The sequence below is a fragment of the Megalops cyprinoides genome, chromosome 3 (genome assembly GCF_013368585.1).
Source record: "Megalops cyprinoides isolate fMegCyp1 chromosome 3, fMegCyp1.pri, whole genome shotgun sequence".
Lineage (NCBI taxonomy): Eukaryota > Metazoa > Chordata > Actinopteri > Elopiformes > Megalopidae > Megalops > Megalops cyprinoides.
The window spans coordinates 18,123,180-18,145,569 of record NC_050585.1 but is presented as its reverse complement, the minus strand read 5'-3'; positions in this window follow the sequence as shown (position 1 = coordinate 18,145,569).

Here is a 22,390-nt window from a genome sequence, read left to right as displayed (position 1 = left end):
TTAGTTTATGCTACTACACTAGTTTACACAAATGTATCTTAGATAGTTTACACTACACTGCATCCCATACATTTAAGGTACAGTCAAGGAAGAAAATGTGGTCAGATTAAATTCAGACATTGTTTGCCTATTACCAATAAATTCAGAGTTACAGGAACAGACTAATTTCCCCTATCATTAATTCAAAGTCAACATTCATTAAATTAATCCTCTACCTGCAGTTATACCTGGAATATTGTCATTGGGGGGTAGAGAGAAGAAAATCTGCAACACACTTCCTATAACTGCTGCTTCTTTTGTTTTCCATCTTATCTTTATTTCTATTTTGAATACTCTGTATGGCATTATACTGCATTTACTCCCTCCCTCCCTCCCTCCCTCACACACACACACACACACACACACTTACAAATTTAAATAGTCTTTGTGTTGTTTAAATTGTAAAGGAGGAGGCTGTTATTGTCTCCTTTTGTTTGGTACTTTATGCTCAGCAGGAGAAAGATCAGAACACTTATGGGTTAAAATAGATATATTTCATTCATCAGTGTGCAGCTAACTCCCCAGCAGTTGGGATATTGAATAAAAGAGGTCCCTAAAGATTTGCCCTAACTTGTGTTGTAATGTAGTGATTCTGTTTTTCTGAAATATTTCATGAAAATGAGCACAGTGGAGAGAGAGCATGCTCCAAGGAATATTTGTTAGGGGACGAGAGGGATTCCATCCTGCTTTGCAATTTGGCTTTTACATTGGTATTCTACATTGTTTGTCACTAAATAATATATTTGTACTATTTTAAAATTGAGTTAAATGAATATGGATTGCTGTGGCATAAGTAATGCCAGATATAGGCTAGTTATGTATTTCAGGGAAAGAGTACGGGAAAATCCATGAATGTTTGCTAAACCTACCTGTGTGGTTTCTATTAACACAACTATCATATTAATTTTCAGATTTTGGGGTTAAAAGGTGTGTACATCCTGTGCACAGTACATACTGTGAAGGAGGAGCTTTCACCTGTCCCCAAAACCATCTGTATCATGTTTAATTGTTATTTAATTGTTTTTCGATCCTCTGTCTTTCACTTTATGTCGCGCCAAACAACTGATCCGAATCCAATCAATTTCATTGCTAACAGCCTCTTGTCATTGTCTTCTCTTGTCAGTCTCTTGAAGCAGCTAACTGGCTAATTGGCCCCACCTGCCAAATTAAAGGAGTTTACACAGGTGTGTGGCTGGAGAGCAGGGCTGACTTTGCATGAGCAGTTGGCTCTGTGTGTTCAGACTGGTTCTTGTCTTTGTTGATTTTTTAAAAGAATTTTTTGTACAATTATCTCCTTGCATTTGCTTTATCAACAGTGCATTGGTCAGCAGATTCTGTGACATCATTACCAATGGATTAATCGGGATCATCTCACCTTAAAATCCAGTTGTGGGCAGGGTGGGGTATTCATGCTATTTTAAGGCGATCTGCTTAATAAGTAGAGAAAATAATGAAATGCAATTAATCTTCAACTGTGAAAATAAAAAAAAGCAATAACCACTGTGGTCTTTCTGTACTGTCTCACCTAAGATGACAGTGTTTGAACTGTGACTCTTATTTTCATAAAGGGAATGAAATGCTTTCTTCATTATTTGATAAACCATACTATATCTTAAAACATACTTTAAGCTACCCATATTCAATTGTAAGCTATACATATATCATTAGGATTTATCACCATATCATGATGCCATCCTTGGGAAAACTCCTTAAAAGTTTCAATGACCACCACTAATGATTTCACTGAAAAAAATCTAAAATATAAGTCAGTTTGAAAATGGATCAATTTTTTCCAAAATAAAATACATTTTCATAACATTCAGGTGAGGCTCGGTTAAATTTAAGGATGTCCCAAATTTATATACCAGCATTATATGTGTCATCATTGTACTAACTGTGTCAACATCAATATTAACTATATCATGTCAGCCTGTGGTTTTCTCTCTTTTTTGACATTTCAGTATTGAACGTGGTATAGTCATGGTACATAGCACATGGACACCTGTCCTTCTGTCTTTGTTCTGTCCTAAATATAATTCACTGGCTGATTCCTTGGAGGGGTATCATATTGAATCATCCCAACAAATTGAGGCTGTTTCTGGAACTAAATCAATAACCTCAGCCACGCCCGCTCTTGTTGAATTATTTTCCTCAGAAGTCAATTACACAGGGAGTGATGGCAACCATCAGCAAGAGTGAAATGATTTCTGCTTATGTTTGCTTTGGACACAGTTTTGCCTCAAAGGGAAATATATTGATGCAATATCAATTTTAAGAATAGTGTATGTTGTAGTCTCCCATAACTACATTTCTTAGTATATGTCAAAAAGGAAAAAAGGAACAACATATATTTTGAAATTAATTGAATTACTCTGAAACATGTATGGTATGATCAAAATTGAACATGAATATTTATGGCACAATACAGACCTAACCTCTAAATCTTAAGCAAATGCTTTAAAAATATACATTTAAGCTATATGTTATAGTTTTACTTCATATTGTTCTTTTTGTGATTTTTTTTATAGACTTACAGGTAATATTTGTTAGCCTGTAACTCCAGAAGTGGGGCCTTGATTTAAAATACAAATAAAGCCATACATGCATTCTTTATAATTATATTGATTTGAATTGCTTGTATTTAATTAAATGTTATTTTATTAGAAGGATCAGAAGGATGAGAAGACATTTCTCTTTAACCACAGAAAGCAAGGTAGGGAGGAAGGCAAGGAATTGCAGGGCCAAGCAGCTCCAGGGAGGTTGATCAGGTGGCCAGATTAATAGAGCCAGTTTGGGAATTCTGTCCCAGGAAGCGGGGATTAAAACCTCCTCTTGCTCGATAAATGCCATTGGATATTTAATGGTCACAGCCAGTCGTGGTTGAATGTCTCGCTTAAACGATATTATTGAGGATCTTAAAGTATGAAATTGCTAGAGCCCAGAGGAGCGGTGGAGAGTCCTATCTTAAAAAGTAAGGTGTTGCCCCAGCCCCAGCAATGAGGAGGCTTTTCTTTTAATTAAGAGGAAAGTAGGTTCGCAGATGCGTAATTGTGGCAGGACCTCACAAGTTGAAGAAGAACTGATGTGGAATGGGAGCGAAGTGGACTTTTTTGGTTGTCTTTTATGAGGTCAGAAACTTCTATGGATGTAAGGGTCGGTGTGGCCCATACAATCAGGCCAATGCCTCTGTGAAGCAACAACATCAGTGCCTTTCCAGCACAAACTAAGACCTTCTGCATTTGTTAGATCTGGGTTGTACCACATGGTGTGGGATATGGTAGCTGCAAGATACTCTTCTTACATGCATAAATTTCAAAAATCATCCTCATAAATTCAGCGTGATACATGTACTCGTGAGGGTCTCTTACAAGCAATTTTCTCTGCCAATGAACATATTGTGTTCATTTATGAGCTTGCAGAAGACATGTGATATCAGTCCGGCATCATCATGCACCTGAAATGCTACACAACCCTTGTTAATATTGAAGGACACATACAGTATCTCACACATTCTTTAGAATGTCTCTGCTGACTTCCTGTGCATGGTGAAGACAGGACATATGAAAGCAAACATGAGCGTCAAAACATTTGTGATCACATCACATTAAACATGACAACACATCCTCCATAGGATTATAGCTATAGTTATTTTAATACTGTATCTCATGATACAAGGTACAAGGTATTTGTTTTATATTAATACTTGTAACAACAGCTGATGTGATGCTGGCATTTGATCAATGTTAAACTAAAGCATCCTTCACATGTCTGTGAATGCTGCGTGTAGTCACACCTCTTTGTCTGCAGTGACATTAATTCACAGTATTCAATTTTCTGCTCAGGTGTTTGATTTTCCAATATGAAAATGAGCAGAAAGGATAATCCACAGACAAAAATACATCTAAGATTTTCATAAATGTATATTAATTGGTAAAGTATATTTAAAGCAAAATATCATAGCTATGCTTTATGCCTGGTATATCTAGCTGTATTTTACTGTACATTATGATGATGGTAGATGCTTATACCGCCTACATCTTTCTATTCAAAGACAGAAATGTCTGATCAGATCAACATTTCTTTCCAACATCTCTGAAGTTAGTAGTAGTAATGGAGGGTTCTTGGATATATCCTACTGAAAGAAAGAGATTTGCATTGTTTTGCAACAGTAAAGAAATAGCTTGATTTTTCAAGTGAAATCACTGATCTAGTAATGACCACTAACCACATCCTTAAGACCAGATTTATCTGTATCTATGTCTATATTTATATCTATATCTAGATCTATACCTATACCTATATCTATATCTATAGATATATCTCTATAGGTATCTATATCTACATAGAGAGATACCTATGTGTGTGTGTGTGTGTGTGTGTGTGTGCTTATATGCCTTATGCTTCGTTTTTTAAAATTCTACATAAATATTAATTAAAAATACTTTCTATGCAGGTGATGCTATTTGTTCTTAATGAAGACACTTATTTGTATGAGGTGTGTGAGAGAAATAAAGAGGAAGGAACAAAATCCAATTAAAATTTTCTGATAATGGATAATCATGTTTGCTGTTAACAGATGAATGGCCCTGGACATGTGCGATGATTGATCAAATAAATAACATGTTTACATTCGATCCCTTATTTGTCAGAGCATGGTAATTTTAGGGTTTATTTTAGACATTTCCAGAAAATGTAGTGAATTTTTAAGTTTAATTAGTTTTAGGTATAGTTTAGAAAAAGTGTACCCTGACAGTAATTCATGATCGGTTATGTTGAACTAAAACACATTGAAACACCATCAAATGTCAAACACTGTAATCTATGAATTCACATACATTGGGATTCTCTGGGACAGTAATAAAAGCTATCGTTCAAATGTGAACTGGTTTTCATTATAACCAGCATTACTGTTGTGTTATTCAAAACAAATAAACAAAAAACACTCCACTGTAAACGTTATGTTAGAGGTATAATCCATTTCAGCTTATTGTTTCTTTTTTGTTTTTCTTTGTTCTCTTCTCAAAGGCTTTAATTACACAATGGGAAGCATAAAATGAAGTCAGTCAATCAAAAGGGGATCTAAGTGGCTTAACTAAATAGCATTGTCTCAAAATCGCGTTCGTATAAAATGATTAGCATTCTAGGTGGGTAAGGCCCTGTGCTTAGTGAGCACATCCGATGAAATGGCACAGTTATCCCCTAATGTACTATGTACTGACTCCTCTGGCGCTCTACAGGCATTTGGCAGAAATGTCAAGAGGTTTGCCAGTGTGCACAGACTGCAGGAAGTGGTGGGGAGTAACTCATATTCCCTTTATCTCATGAATAACAATGAATAACATTTTTTTGTTGGGCAATCAGACCCTAATACTCCAGTACTTACAAAAATAAAGAAATCTTTGTTAGCTCATGCTTCATGAAATGGTGTAGGTTTTTAAGATTTACTATCAGGCATCTGAAAATCTGTTTGTATTCAAATCCACTGTACAGTATTTTTAATGTGTAAAGTGGCTTACCCCTGGACTATGTCAAAATTGATTGAAGACCTATTACCAGACTATAAAGACCACATAATACAGTCTACATGAAAAACTGTCGGTACAAATTATTTCACTAATCTTCCATCCGATGCCTAATCCAAAATTCATAATTAATGGTGCTCTGTGACAATCTATTTGCAAGGGGTGCGATACCAGATAAAAATGGATCGAATTTGATTGAATGCCTTGTGAGGGCTATAATAGCCTACCTGACTTTGTCTCAGAGTCAGTCAAAATGCAGTGCACTTTGACTGAACTCTTTGTGCTGCATTTTTACTTTCACACAGTATCACCTGTTACCTCAAGCAACCTCTGAACTCATAATAGTTCATAAATACTGACAAAACGGAACACTTGTTTTGATTTAATAGGGGCCTCACAGATGCCATGCAGTTATATTTACATTTATTCATTTGGCAGACGCTTTTATCCAAAGCTAGGTACAAGTGAGGCAGAGTACAACACAAGCAAAAAGCCATATAAGGAGTCAGGAATATTAGAAGTGCTGTGTGACCAGGTTTCAATAGTTGGCCAGACAAGGTACAAGCTAGCTGCTAGTGATACAAGTTTTTTTTTTTTTTTTTTAGTGAAGGAAAACAAAGTTTAAGACATAAGAAATTGTTTTGGGTATTAGTGTGTCAGGTGGGCGCAGGAACTTCAGATTTTTCTTAAAGAACCTGCAGTGGGTTGTTTTGGGCAAAACTGCAGGTCGATCTAAATGCACAGTTTTCTTCTCCACTGTATACGTAAGCATATATACTGTACAATCAAACAGTGAAACAACTCCAATGGACACCAAATCAAAACTGCGCGTAACACTGGATTCAAAATGGACAGCTCAGCATAGCCCATTATGATGTATATAGTCCTCAGACCCCCACAAACCATTCTCATTTATGTGATATCAGAGGAGCCCTCTAAGAAACACATTCCTTTCACACAGAAGAGAGCTTTTATTGAAGTGATGTACATGTACTGATGTACTTCAGTTCATTGTGATTTGGGTTTTAGGGCCTTTCAAAAATATATTTAAAAAAATGATTTAAAGAAGAGAGTTGTTCTTGGACAGATTCTCAGTTAACCTCTCCTTCCCTTTTTAATTATTTTTAGCATAAAATTCTTGGACACTAGCATTTCAGTTAAGACCACTTCTTTTCTCAGATTTCTCTAAAAGGTTTCTGATGAAACATGAGTGGGATTCTTAAAGGTTATGTGAAAGTGATGATTAATAAGTGTTTATGTAGATAAGGGGGGCTATGCAATCATTCTGCTTTGCGTTTTTTGCATAATTATGGGCACAATTTATTCATCCCACTTTGAGATCTCATTTTGACTAACTATGTTTTAGCAAGTGTTAATTATTCATTGTTCACCAAACATTTTTAATCAATATCTGCTTCTTCCGAATTTATAATACTGTGTGAGATGTACAAAAAAAAACATATGTTTACGTCAAAGTGCAGAGCAGAAGATTAGAGTTGAGTCCTCTAAAAAAAAGAAAGAAAGGTGAGGCCGTGAAGTTTACTTTCAAATGCGTCAGAGCAGTTAAAAAAGCAGCGCCTGAAGCCAGACTATCGCTGGTCGCACCAGGTGTCTGCTTGGAATGATAGGTTTCCCTGGAGGGGGATCAGTAGCCGGAGGCCTAGATTACATCAAAACTTTGACTCACCTGCTAATAGCACATTACAAACCAAGAGATGAGCGAGAGCTCCCTCTGGGCAACAACCAGGAGCCCGACCACAAGTAAGACTGGCCGCCATCAGAGAGACCTGCAATGTGCTATCAGTGGCAGAGCTGATCTGGTATTTAATACAAGCCTTGGAGCTGCTGTTGGTGAAGGTGAGGGAGTTACAGAGGGTCAGAATAATGGCTGCAGTATCCTGAACTGGTTAGCATTAGAGTGTGGGGGGCATAAGTATGTAATCCAGACATTAATTGAGTAATTTGGCAGATAATCTGTTACCAAAGATACAATGCAAGAGAGATGCACTTGTGGAAAAAAAAAATTTTTAGATTAGTAATATAAATAGAACTGAATTTGTTATGTAACAATGAATACCTTATTTTAGGTCCCATGGGAATTCTTCTTTAGGTTCTTATACATGTGAAGGTGAAAATGTTTATTAATTGAATATCTGTCTCAGAACTCTTTTTTGGGAAGTAAATCCTTAACTATATACTGTGTACTTTAGGAAGTATATCCTATACCTTATATCCTATAACTACAGCATAAAAACCTGGACACTCGTGCATTCTTAAAATGTCTTTTAAATGTCAGAATGAGGTATCATGGTCTCATGTGATGTACTGTTTCATCATGTACCATATCTCAGGAAAACATCACATCTTCATTGTGACCTCCCACAGTGCAGACAGCTCAGCCAACGTGTCACTTGTGTCCAGAGGTGTCTTCGGTGGCATGCCGCTTTCAACCCGCCGCGTTGACTTGTTGTGAGGCGACGTGTTAATAAACATCACGCTGCTGACTTTGGTTGAGCGTTGTCGCGACGCACTGCTGTAGTGGTGCGTTGTGACCTCGGCCATGTGACACTGCCGGTCAGTTTGCATTAAGACACTCAAGCAGGGTGTCGAGAGCCAGGGCTTGATTGTGACAGACAAGTGGTTGTTATCCCTGTCGGCGGGCACCAATTGTCTGCCACTGCGGAGCAAAGTGCTTGGGACAAATGAAGGAACACTTTTGAAGGGCAACCAGTATGCAGAGAGCCAAGTATGGTAATACAGAAGCTTTCCAAAGGTGTGAATCCAATCATATTTGTCTGTTTATATCTGTTCATCAGTGTTATGTTCCCACTGACCACATTTACATGTGCAAAGTATCTAGGCTGTGCCATACTCGTCTATTATTTCATTTCTATGCAATGTGAATGGCTGTAATAAATGTTTATGGGTAGGTTTTAATCCAATTCACCCATCAAGTTCATTTCAGTCCAACATCTGAATCTACTGGTGCTTTATCAGAAATGTTTCAAAATTATAAATGCTGTTTCTTTTTCACTGATAGTGTGCAGCTGCATTGGAATTATCTCACATTACCTTTAAATCACAAGACCAACAGTAACAACATCAATAGATCATCATTCTTTAAAAATCATTGCAGTATACTGCCAGAATTAAGCATAACTGGATGCAGTCCTGTTGTTCAATGAAAGTGTAAGTCAGACTAAAATATTAATCTCAACTTGGACAATGTAGCATCATATTAAAGAGTCTTAACTTGGGGGTGCAGTGCCTATCACATCAGACAGAAGAATGGCTATATGGAATAGGAATGATGTCGTCAATGTTGCAGAAATTACTTTGAAAATGTAGAAAGTTAGCATGATGTACAAGCAAGTGTTAGGGGAACCAGACCAACAGTCAGAAGGTGGTATATTTAAATCCCCATTGGTACATTGTGCTGTAGCTGTAATTATAAGTGAGGTACTTCACTTGACTTACATGACTTGCATATTCTTGCATGACTTGCATCCCTCTGTATAAATGCTTGGCACACAGAATGTATGCACTGTGCAGGTTGCCTTGTATAAAGCAATGCAATTTATACAATAGACTATAATGTGCCAGATCACACCAGAGTACCTGAGTTAACCTAAAGTGAAAAGAGAAAAAAATGCATCCAGAAGGTACACTACTTAAAAACATGCTTGCTTCTTTTGAGGCTATTTTCGACAATTGTATTAAGCAATTTGTCACAGAGAGGGACCAGAGATATGGTGCGTGGCACAGGGCTATTTTTGGCCAACTACAGCCTTCTGATGAGTGTTAAGCATTGCATTTCCGATGAAGAGAAACACACAAACCAAAATAAGCTCAAATAATGAGTGGAAAGAATTAATTAATAATAAAATAAAACTTGAAGTACGTTTGTGGCATTGTCCTTATTCATATTTTTAAAATAATTAAATGTGTATGTTATGTACAGTATGAGTCAAAAGTTTGGACACACCTGAATAAGATAATGGAAAACATGCATTCACAGACATTTTGATCTAAAGACTTATGCTTAAATGCCTGAAATTGTTTTGGAGAATCTAAAATAGAAGATGGTTTTGATTTGTATAAAATTTAAGAATCAGAATAGATAAGAAGATAAGAAAAGAATAAAATAAGATAAGATAAGAAATAGATAAGAAAAAGATAAGAATTAGAATTAAATCTGTTTCCAAACTTTTGACTGGCCCTGTATATCATAATGTTACACAAGATAACAAAAATATGTTGTGTTTACCCAAAATGAAGCATCAACTATTCAAACTCATACTAATGTGACTTATGCATGTAGTATGCTTATGAAATTGTCAAGCTGCTTCTGTCTGATTTTAAATTCGTGCAGTTAGATGCTTGTCCTGCTTGGTCACACCATCACAAAATCCATGCAACCACAGTAGATTGTGGCCTTCCTGCCCCTTCCTTCGCACTTCCGGAAGGGCATTGTCCTTGTCCAAAGGTCCCTCAGTTGCCAATTACTGTGCAGGTGCCACATATGACATCCACAATCTGTCCCTTTTTTATTGGAATTCCACCCGATCCTGTTGCAGTCGCAGATCCTGAGGACGGTGCATCTCACAGAGGGTGCTACTGTACGTGCTGCAGTTTGGTAGTAGTACCCTGCCATGAAAAAGAACATAAAAATTCATACAGTGTAACCGTGGTTCACTGAGAAATACATATTGCTGGTGCCTTGCTATTCAAGACACAATTTTGCACCAAAGAGATCCACTTCCTGTTCCCTGTTAGATGCATTTTGATGGTGATGGTGAGCTGTGATTCACAAGTTTCACACGCAGTTCTGAGATGCAATATTGTCCCACACAGTATGCGCATACTGCCCTCCCTTAGTACACTGAGGCTACTCCTCTAACCCTCACATTAGACTGGGACCTGTGTCAGCATATTGATTTGTACAGTGCTTTACTGCACTGTGGAATAAGGCAGTATATTGATTTTAATTTTCAGGCAGACCAGAAAGTCAGGTAAGTAAATGAGTGTCACACTCGGGCCTCCTGTTTCTCCTGATGTTTATGTGATAAGCCTATCTGGTCTAACAAATTACTGTGAATATACCCCCTTATTTTTAATTAAAAGAAGAATAATGACGGAGTATGCAAAACCCATCTTAACCTGTCAGGGAACTGAGGTATGTAGTAAAGAATGAGGATGTGGTTTTAGGCTAGCTTTCTGTAATACAGAGATCTGTTTCATTAATTAGTGCTCGTTCACCTGCACCTGTTTACCTACACACAATTTTGATTTTCCCTCGATTTGAGTACTTACCTTATTGTTGAAAAGTCATTGTTGTTTCAGACATCAGCGGGGGACAGTGTGAGATAAGTTTACTTTTCAATCACTGTTTAATTACTACCACAGTCACAGTCTATCACATTGTATTTTTATATAATATTACACAAGATTACAATACCCTCGTATAATAACTTCGCTTTATAAGCATCCAGTAATCCACATTAAATCTTGGCCATGCCTCAAAATATGAGTCTATCTTAGCATTATAAATGATGCCAATCAGTTCTGCATGATGATGGCGGGTAAGCCGTTAATGACTTCACACAGGCTTGGTCATGATTTAATTATCCTCAGGAGCATTCCTTCTGCAATCAGTTTAATTTTGAATGGAATAACAGTGCCAGACTGGGCCGGTAGGATTGTGCTTGAACTGTATAAATGCCTCACTGCTTTTTTTTTGTACGTCAAAGGAGATTCTAAGTCTGCTGAGCTGATAAAGTGCAGCATTTTGTTTACATTATAGAGAACGGTAACATGAGTCATTCAATGAGACAAGTAGAGAATAATGTATGATTCCCACTGCCCGGAGTCTGAATGCAAATTATATCACTATGTAGCTGCAGCAACATTTTCTGAAAGAAGACAAGTCCTTGTACAAATTCTTAGCTGCATATTAAAGTATTTTTTTTTTCAAAGTAACACATGGAAGTGTGTGAATTCAGTTTACATACTGTATGTATTTATGGTTAAAAAGATATTGAGGAATATTATTTTGTGCACATGCATGTATCCAATCTGTTTTATCAAGGAGATATAACTAAAATGGAGTAACAGTGTCAAAACAAAGGTGATTCTGGCTGGAGAGGAAGTGTCCCCATTGAAGGTTAGTCTTACCATTGAGGCAATACCCCCTAGAGGACAATGTGAGGAAGTGCACTGCCCTGTCTAGAACTTTAAAAAGGGTCCCAGGCAAGAGTGGCAATGTACTACCATACCATGTACTACCAACAGAAACTTTTAACTACAGGTCGTAGACATGGAGCCTAAATATTAAGGGGAATTCTATCAGCTGTACTACTGTCCTGTTGTAAGTGTATGTATGCTTATATCACCCCAAATGCCTACTGTGGGGACAATATCTGGTGAGTAGGGCTTTTGTATTCTACATTTCCATTTAAATTTGATATTTTTCTTTGTTTGTTCTTTTTGCAGTTTACTGCAACAAACAAGCCAATGCACCAATAGCTGTTAAAATTGAAAGAGACTGAATTATTTAAGTTGTAGAAAATCTAATTATTAAACGCAAATTATTCCAGTGACAATTACAAGACTTTTCCCAATGTAATACACGAGGGATAATTGACAGGACAGCAACAAGCCATCCAAACATATAAATGGGAGTTGAAGGAAATCCAGTTGAATACGTCAAACAGTAGCACTTCATTCAACAGTGAAACAATCTGTTTTTCATAGGGTTGAGGTGGCAATACAATTGGCAATACAATATCCACTTCCAGAAAATAGACATACAGGCAGTAACAGGATAAAACTGTGTTGACAAAGCAATAGCGCCTACTGTAAGTGTGAATATTAAGTTGCCCACACAGTGTGTTGGCAATATGTTAAAGAGTGGAGTGGTGTAAAAATGAAAGGCAAGGTGTTCTGTTTCATAGGCATAATATCTTAAACAAGCCTCAGACAGACATGAGGAAATCACACATTTTCGCAAAGTGGTATCGAATGTGGTGCTGTTTGCTTTTTTTACATCCAGGATTATGAGGTTTAGGAGCAGCTTTATGCAGTACCCTCATGGACCCAAGCTTACTTGATGTTACTGCTGACAGGTATCAGCTAACCTATGTCTTGCTCCTGGTTCTGCTCCTATGGGACTGGTTTCAGCCTCCCTCCACTGTGGGCACTAAGGGCGTGTGGAGACATCTCCTAATGGGGTCGCCGGGTACACTGTCACCCAAATTAGTAATCAACATTGGATCTCAGTGCAGTACCTAGGAGGTCTCCCATGGCTTTTCATCTCTGCCTTATTGGACACTGTGCCCCCCTTTCTCAAAGTCAGTTTATTTTTTTCGTAACCTTTGTCCCTCATACCTGCCATTAGTTCTCCCGAGGAAAGCAAGTGCTAGGATTTGAAATGATTGCTTTTCCTTTTCTGTCCTGGTAATTGGATGTTCACTCTATATCTCTTTCTCTCTCACTTGCTCTCTCTGTCTGTCTCTCTCTCTCTCCCTCCCCTCTCTCTCTCTATTTCACTGAGTACTTTTATGTAATAATTACTGCTCTGTTCAGGTCTTATCTGCATAGTGTCATCTGTGATACTGGCCCTAGGACTGGAAATTGGACCTCAGTAGGGGGCTAAAAGTGCCTTCACAATCTTTACAATCCTTTTAATCTTTCATCTATCACTTTCAAACACCACCGGGCCAATGATCCGTTTACCTTGAGGGGGAAGGTGCTATTTCTGCCAACAGACGTTATGCCAGTCGGCTGTGAAGCTGTCTGAGTGGAGGAAGGTGGTAAGCCACAATTTTGATTGGATAATTGAGGCACCAAATCACCAAACAGCAGAGAGTGGAATATGCGAAAGTGTAAATAAACAAGCATGAGTGCAGTGCATATTCCAGATGGGCACTGTATGAGCATTCAGACAGGATTACCCTCTGGACCCCCTCATTCAAATTGTGGTCCTCTCAGAGGGACGTTCAAGAAGAAGGGTCAATGTGATTTGATAACGGATCTTTTTTCATACCCTAATCTAGCAAACGCATACCCCCCCAGGGCCAGATTTGTAGTAAGTGATAGCATTTCACCAAAAAAAGAAAAAAAATAGGCTCGTATTAACCACATGTGAAGACTGCTTGTAAAACCTAATTTATTGTTACTTTACTTGAATAGACTTTAAGCATACCTCTGTCAAGGACACATCTGAGGAAATCACTCTGTTTTTTTAACAGGCTGCTAGACAATGATCGTGAATTATAAACAGATATGGTGAGATTGAGAGCTTGAAAATGAAATGTGTGGGCTATCCCTCTTCTAAAATAATATTTTCAATTTTTTGCACTTTTTTGTATTCATCGTGTAGCCTGATGTAATGCCTTATTAGGTTCAACAGCAAAGTTTTTTATATTATATAAAGTTATTATATTACCTGGAAATGATCAATACTTACACTCACTATCATAATTGTAAATGTTGCAGTTTCAGCTAATTTACATTGTACCTTGCATTTATCGTACATGTAATGTGTCTATTTGGTCACATGTTATAATGTACAGTATGTGCATAGTGCTTGGACATCACTTCATCAACACTATTAATCCAACAGTCTGGTATAATGTATGGATTAGTATAGAATCACCATTTACAATCCTGCCGAGGGATATTTGAATTTTTTGTAAATCTTTTCAGGTTTGTGATAATGCCATTAAAATTTGCCAACAATTACAGAAGTATGTCTGCACTGTATTGCAGACTGGTATCTTACTCATTGACGCCTTTGCAAATGCTTGGTCCCTGTGATTGCTGGTTGCACATGTATTTCGTATTGAAAGGAAAAAATTAATACAGGCTCAGGATTTCTCATGCTAAAATGCATGAGGTACGTCTGAGTGAGAGACATTTTGTGTTCTGTGTTTGACAATCAAATACTTAATATTAGCTTCCAGAAGCTCTGCTCAATTTAATATTCTATAAATATCCACTTTTGCAAAAAAAGGGTTGCTTATCTTTTTTTGTTTACTGCTTGTCTAATTCTGAGCCTATTCTTTTTCCATTTACTGTGTTTGCCATTATTATCAAAGTATTTGCTTGATATTATTTTCTTTTGAAATATCACAGTGTGTACTGTGAGTACCACACAACATTAATTGAAGGACCTGATTAAGACCTACTTCTCAAGATGGTTTCCTGTCTGATTATTAGCAAAGATACTGTATATATTCCTTAATAGTTATGTAAATTACCTCTGTTCCTTGGCAGTGTTTCTACTCTAATTGTGTGATGTTTCATGAATTCTTAACAGTTTGATTCAGTGCTGTTTGAAGATTTGTACCAGTTTCTTCAAATTTGTTAAACTAGTAGATGTTCAGCACCAATTTAACATTTTCTTTCAGTAGTGCCCTTTAAAGTTGTGCTTGTAATGTGCAGGTGTAGCTCAATGAGAATCAATCCAATTCCTTTTGTCTACAGATTGGAAGCTCACATTTTCAATTACTACTCTGGGGGAAAGAACTAACTAATGATAATCAATCGCAATTAGTTTATCAGCGCTGCAACATTTCCAGTGCTGTCGAAAACAAAATGCCAACCTCTTTGGCGGTCATGTGAGAGAAGACACCAAGAGACTGACAATTAAATTCAGGATGATCGTTACCTTCTAGAAAGCTCACCAACGGACATTTCTTAATGTTCCTTGTCACTGTATGCTCGAGATCCTTGCCTAAATAATAGAGTATCCTACATAGTGTCAGGGCTGTGCTGCTTCAGAATGTTTCTGTCTGCTACATACTGTACATCTGCTGGAAGCAGTGTGGCATTGTGGGTGGTGTGCTGGAGTTTTACCTGAAAAATAGAAAATCTAGGTGTGGCACTGTTGTTATACCTTTGAACAAGGAACCTATGTAAAAATATCTAGCCATATCCATGCATAATTTGTAAGACATAAGCTATTTAAGTCACCCTATATTAAAAAATCCAAGAAACATAAGCATGCATCTGTAGTAACTCAGAGGGGATTTGGGTGAAGGTTAGGATTAAGGCTCCAATGCACTACAGTTCACAGAGTCAAAGCCAGAGGAGACACAAGGAGAAATTACAGGGCTAATGGTAATGGCCCTTCATCAATACAATAAGCAATTGTGAATGAATAAATACACAATTTGTTGTTCAGGTTATTTATTTATTTATGAGTTTTTTTCCATACCATCATATTGATAGGCACAATATGAGTAACTATGATTGCGAATTGAATTTAGGTGATTTGTGGAGCAAATATACTGCATGCATTAAATGAAAAGAATTCATGCAGACAGCTGCTATTATTTCCTGTTCTGTTTCACTAGCATCAACATACATCTACAAAAGAAAAACCGATTTTAAATGGTTCTTTTGTCTCACTTTAATTTCTCCTTCACCTCTGGATGTCCTTTGCCTACTTTTAATAGTCTGTCTTACTGAAGTGGTATGCACTTCATTACCTGGCATGATGAAACAAATACTTTATTATCATTTTTTCATATTGATTCACATATGACTGTACTGATTCATTTATAGTTTTATAAAAACAAAATAAGGAAATGGCTTATGGACATTGATTTTTTCATCATATTGATTGATTAATCATTCACAACTGACTGACATGCTCAGGTGATTTTGGCTGTTGTCTAAGTATTACCTCATCCTATTGTAGAGGTGTTTGGGCACAGATCACGTACAACATAAAATGATTTTATGTAGTGACTTTCCCTGGGATATGTGAATATCCCAGGATGATTTGAAATTAAAATTTATAAAGAGTTAAACTCCAACAAAGAGGAACAGGCAGGTGAAATTAGGTTACTTTTAAGTCCAAGAGTTAATTGTATCTGCACCTCTAATGTGGTTTGAGTTCCAAGGCCAGGGAACAGAGCAGTTAAAAGGTGGTGGGTGACTTATCCTTGTGTACATCATGAAAGGAATCAAGAGAATGACATTTTGGTGGTATCTGCGCATTGGAGTCAGGGCTGTCAACACAGCCCGGGGTGTCTGTTGCCAGAGATTTCTAACCCGGCCCAACAATATGGCCAATCACATGACAGACCGCGATGTGGGAGACGGCAAGTCACACTTGGCCGAGACGGAGATGTCATCATCCTCCATCTTTGTGATTGTTTCTGCACTGCCAGAGTGACTAAAACAGAAATTGTGATTTGGACCCACCCACTCTTCCAGCAGCTCAGCTGTGAGGAGGCCGATGCCCCAGCAAAGCTTGCAGGCTTGGCAACCTGCTGAGGAGCCCAGGGCCATCGCAGCCCACTTGGGCCTAATGGTTTGTTAGTGCAAATGCAATGGGATGGTGTCCACCTCCAGTGTATCCACAGAAGAATGAAGTCAAGTCCCCTTTTGGGATGAATCAAGGTTTTGTGTATGTAGCAGAGCTGAAATTAGTAGCTTGTGTGAGTCCTGTGAAAAGCCAGTTAGGGTAGCAGGTAACAGATTGGTTTCAGAGGTGATGTCACTCCCTGAGACTGGGTTAGCTAGCGCTGTTGCCTATGAAGCTTGGGGCAAACTGACCTTAGCTCAACTGGTTGTGTAATGAGAACAGGGGTTCAGAGCTAATTCATGGGGTTGTGGACCTCTTTCACATTCGTTACATGCAAACCACCCTATTGGACATCAGTGAGTGTGGTGCAAAAGTGCTGAGGGATATGCTTATTGTTTTGTAGACAAAGCCAATTGATCCCTAGGTCTCAGTGGGATGGTCTGGGACAGGAGCATGTACAGCGTGCCTGTTCACATGCAGTGATTGATGGTGCCCTAACTGCATGGTCTTGCATTGATAATGCCCTGAGACCACACTTGCTGCCTTTTCTGAGTGGTTATCCTGAGGTGACAACATTACAGCAGGACTAAAAGTCTTCTATTAAAATTGTCACGCTGCTGGTGTAATGACAGTGTTCTGGCCAGAACAGAATGTGACAGTTATGATTTAGTCTTCCTACTCACCAGACTTGAGCCCTACTGAACATTTGTAGGATGAGCTGGAATGACATGTGGTATCTAGGGCTTGGAGACAAGTGACAGACACATGCTAATCCAGGTTCTACAAGAAGAACAGGGCACACTCCCAAAAAACTTCAACCTGATGCCAAGCCTGTGTCACAGACATACAAATTGTATTACTTCCATTTGTAGTATTATGAACTTCTAAACTACAATAGACCCCATATTTTTCAATACCATTGATGAAAAATGCCAATCATTACAGTGAAATTACAGATTTAATTTTCATTCAATACAGTTTCAGTGCACACATTCAAAAAGAGTTTGTAATTTTTCAGATATTAGCTTCATTCATTTGATTGGATGCTTTATATGCTGTATACATACCCCTGCATACACCTCAAAGACAGCAATTCAATGATATTGTGGGATTTTTTTTTTTTGCATCATTTTCAGATACATGTTTATAATTCAAACACAAAGGCATGTGGAGAGCTATTTGCACATTCCATGAACAAAATCAAAACTCCACTTAAGAAAAAAAAATACAGTTTTCTTTCCCTGTGGGGACATTTGCTACACTGTATTGTAATGTCACCACTAGTTTACCAGTGTTGTTTGAGCATTTCATTTCAACAGAGCTTAACAGTGCAAGAGCTTATACTAATTAATTCTTTTATGGTCTCCTCAACAGCACACACTATTCTAAATATTTGCTATCCAACGCTATTGCCCTCCTTTAATGTAACTTGGCCTTTCATGTAACTGTATTTTCTAATATCACCATCTAAGAACAATGTGGTCTTTCAAAGTTTATACTTATACTGTATCACAGTGAAGTATCCCAGATGGTAGCTGGCAGATGGCAAGTTGCTATTGACTGGATACGATATAAAAAGTTTCAGCTATCTAGGCAGGGCAAACAAATGGTGAGAAGCACTGATGAAGGAACAGGATTGGTGATGATGAACTAAAAAATAAAATAAGGAAGACAAGGAATAAGAGAGGGATGAAAGTACAAATCCAAATACAAATCAAGTACAAATCCCCCCCTCCCAACAACTGCCGTGCATTTAATAGCTCTGAGGGGAGAGGTTTGTATCTCTGTCTTTACATCTTTGACTGAAGAAGGTATGAAGGGTCACAAAGACATGCAGAAGACATGCTAAAGCTAAATCGCACATGCCCAAGAGGGCGTTTTTGAACATCAAAATGACAGGGAGACCATGACAGCACAAACCCTTACAATTCCTCATTCTTATGAAATGTGTCCCTCGACACACTTCACAGCTACCACCCTTTCACAACAGCGTTTCCTTCGCCATGCCAAATGAGTGGGGCATCTCTGTGTATTGACCTGATAATACTGTATTCTGTTACCTTTCACCAAATGTATCTGTAGAAATGAGCCAAACTGAGCTGGGTTTAAAAGATAAAGGCTCAGTCAGCGACCTTTGCAACATGATCTGAACATCAAAGAGTCCCATTGGCCAGTAGACTGAACAATTAATGTTAGATTTTTTTTTTTTAACATTTGCTTTGTTTGAGACATGATTAATGAGGTAAAAACAATTTGACCTTTCAAATAATGAGTTAAGTAGACCCTTAATAGGGTTATTCTAAAAAAACTTTTCTTGGTCTTTATCCCTTGATCCTATTCCTATCATTTACCATAAACATCTAATTATGGCTCTACGTTGATATCCTTGGATTGTGAGGAAATAATAAACATTCAGAAAATACACTTTTTACACTATTAATTTCATTTTATGTTTTTTTTCATAAAAATGTTGTTTTATCTTAAGATGATATGTTGTGCAAGTTATGGTCTGTATTAAGTTTTGTGCAGAAAGTTAAGATGTGCAGACACAAAAAAGCCCATGCTAAGAATGAAAAAATGAGACTTAATTAATTTAATTATTATAAATGCATGATTGCAAATTTAGACCAAAACCACTTCGCTTTTTGATTACTAGACCTCTGACATGTATAATTAAACAGGAGCCACCAAGCTTCTTTATTGGACCATGTTTATTTGGACACCTGTGCCCTGCGTGAACTACTGCTCAGGATTATGTGCCATATATCAAAAAGAAGTCAAAACAGGGACTCAAAGGAACATTGACTTCGGCGATGTTGTGCATAAAAATTCTGAAATGTTACAAATGTTTTTTCATATCATCCTCCATGCTAATGTCTGGATTTGACCAAATCAAGGGGGACCTATAGATTAGTCTCAGCAAGCAAGGTTGTTGTGGATATACACACAGATTACAAGGATACTGTTAACAAACTGCTGTACACAAAGCAGGGTGTCAGTGACTCACAGAGGCTAAGGAGCTAGTCTTGTTGGCTCTGTCCCCAGGAAAGGTACAGTACTTCTCTGCATGCTTAGTGAGGTACTCAAATATCCAGCTACACAAATGGATAATTTGTGGAGTGTAAACTGTGTAGGTACTCCTGGTAACAGATAAACAACATTAATAACAGCATGTAACACAAGCCACTCCCCTGGCTAAGTGTTCTGTGTTTCATGAAGTGGATATGTTGCCATTTTGGAAAATATGTTTCCTTCACTTCCCCTCTCATGGCTTCTGTCAGCTCTCTTTTTAAAGCAGCAGATATTGCATCTAAATTTCAAAGCATATGCTGGAGAGATCGCCTTTGATGTTTCCCAGGGAAGCTTGAAATTAAATGTCTTTCAGAAAATAATCCCTTCTTTAGAAAAATAGTCTTCCATTATTTTTCCCCCCAGAAGAAAAAGTCCTTGATAACACTCCCTAAAGTAATGGGGACATTAAAGAAACACTTATACAGTGTCAATATTTCATTTCCTGTATAACAAAAGAGATATGTAATTGTACATTTTCCAAATTAGTTTCCAAGAAGCAGATACTACATACCCGTCAGTGAGTAAATTCCATGTTAGGCTCCTAAAATTAGTTTCAGACCATAATTTCACAGGTTTTATAATCCATGAAGAAAAATTACTTTCATTCAGAATTTCCGCCAGCAGAAAGTTTCATCTGCCCATAAGACGAATAGGGTTTTAAATTACCTTCATCACAGAATTGTCTTCCTTACTATTTTTGTTGGCAATTAGAATTTCAAAACAAGACTCCAAAATAAATATAACTTATATTCTAATCATGTGGAATTTTTTTTAAATGATACTTTTAAGTATTTCGGATAGGCTTAGATATTGCTATTATAATTTAAACAACATATCCATAGCAGCAGTGTATTTCATCTAAATAAGTAAAAAAAATTAAGAGGACCTATTTCTTCCCTTTTCTTAAATTGTGTGTCAATTTGGTATCACCCATGGTTCCCTCATCATCTCTTTCTTTTAAGTAGCTATCAACTTTTGAGTCATTTTTGCAACTTATTTCACATTAAGTAACCTGTGATACAAGTTGTACTTCAGTGCATATTAGTTTGCCGTGTCATCTATCCTAAAGCCAGCTCTTTGTAAGAAAGACCAACCAGAATGCAAGGGACAGGTACAGTAAGTAGGGGGAAAAGAAAAAGCTTATTGGAGAGAGGTGTTTAGCTAGCAACTGTCGCTACACAGGATAGACTTTAAATTTTTTAAATTAGTGGTTACACAACATAGCTGTCTTTTCTCACACATTATATTACATATAATGATACACTACAGACACAACATATTTTCTTGTCTGTCCAAATGATGGATGACTTTTTCCTGTCCAAGCTTCCATAATGCTACCAAAGACAGATAATTGTTGGTAAACATAAACCATGCAACATGAAAACAGACATAAGAATGTCAAGCTGTGTGGCTAAACTCACTTTCTTAAGGGCTAAACTCACTTTATAAACATTTATTTGAGATCCATGTTAAGTCAATGCCAACAACTAAATTCTCCAGAGTAATGCTGCAGTGTACATTTGTGTGTGTAGGGGAGCTGCTTATATATGAATGAATGCATATTTGAGGTCTTCTCCTTCCCCCTTTCCTTTGTACATAGTTTTATTAACCACAGGTTGCTGACCAAACCCCTGAACACACACAAAAACCCACACAGGGCACATCATAATGAGGCCAGCGTCCTCCTCATTCCATTGCTTGTATTGAGGGGTCATATCCAGATCCCACATTAACGCAAACTTTGCCCTGATTCATTCCCACAATTTTACATCTGAAAGAATATTTAACTTTTCACTCATCCATTCACAAGGCCCGCGTGGTAAGACCCTAAAGCATGGCCAAGATTAGCTTTAGGGGATAATGTGGTGAATTGAATCCCAAACAGCCAACCCCCGTCTCTGCTCCTTCTCTTGTTCTCAGGGCAACTGAACGGACCCCAGAGGAAAGGCACTTTTGACCATAGCTTATAACCTTCTGGAGACGTTAGTTGATATGGCCATAGTCCTTAGTAACAAGACTCACTTAAATAGTTGGGACGAACAAAAGTAGATTCAAATGAAACAACATGTAGGTCCTCACCTCTGCTTATATAACCTCCTATGTCCCCCAGCCTTGTTTTTTTTTTTTGTGGAGGGTGTATTTTCACTATACTGTCTTGCCTCTGTGCCCTTACTTTTAATAGAATTTCATACTTTTTTGTGGCTGGTTGAGCTGTTTCATGGATAGAACATTACATTTTCCTTATTACTGTTACAGAGCGTAATGTCGGGGCAGACTATAGGACACAGCACATATATAAATGAAATACTATCTTTCTGTCTGGAAGCACACATTTTTGCTTTCCGCTTCAGTAAGAAGCTGGAGGCCATGCTAGGGTGGCATCACTCAGAGCTGATGAGAAACGACAGATGTACCATCCTGACGCATTAAGGAGAGTGTG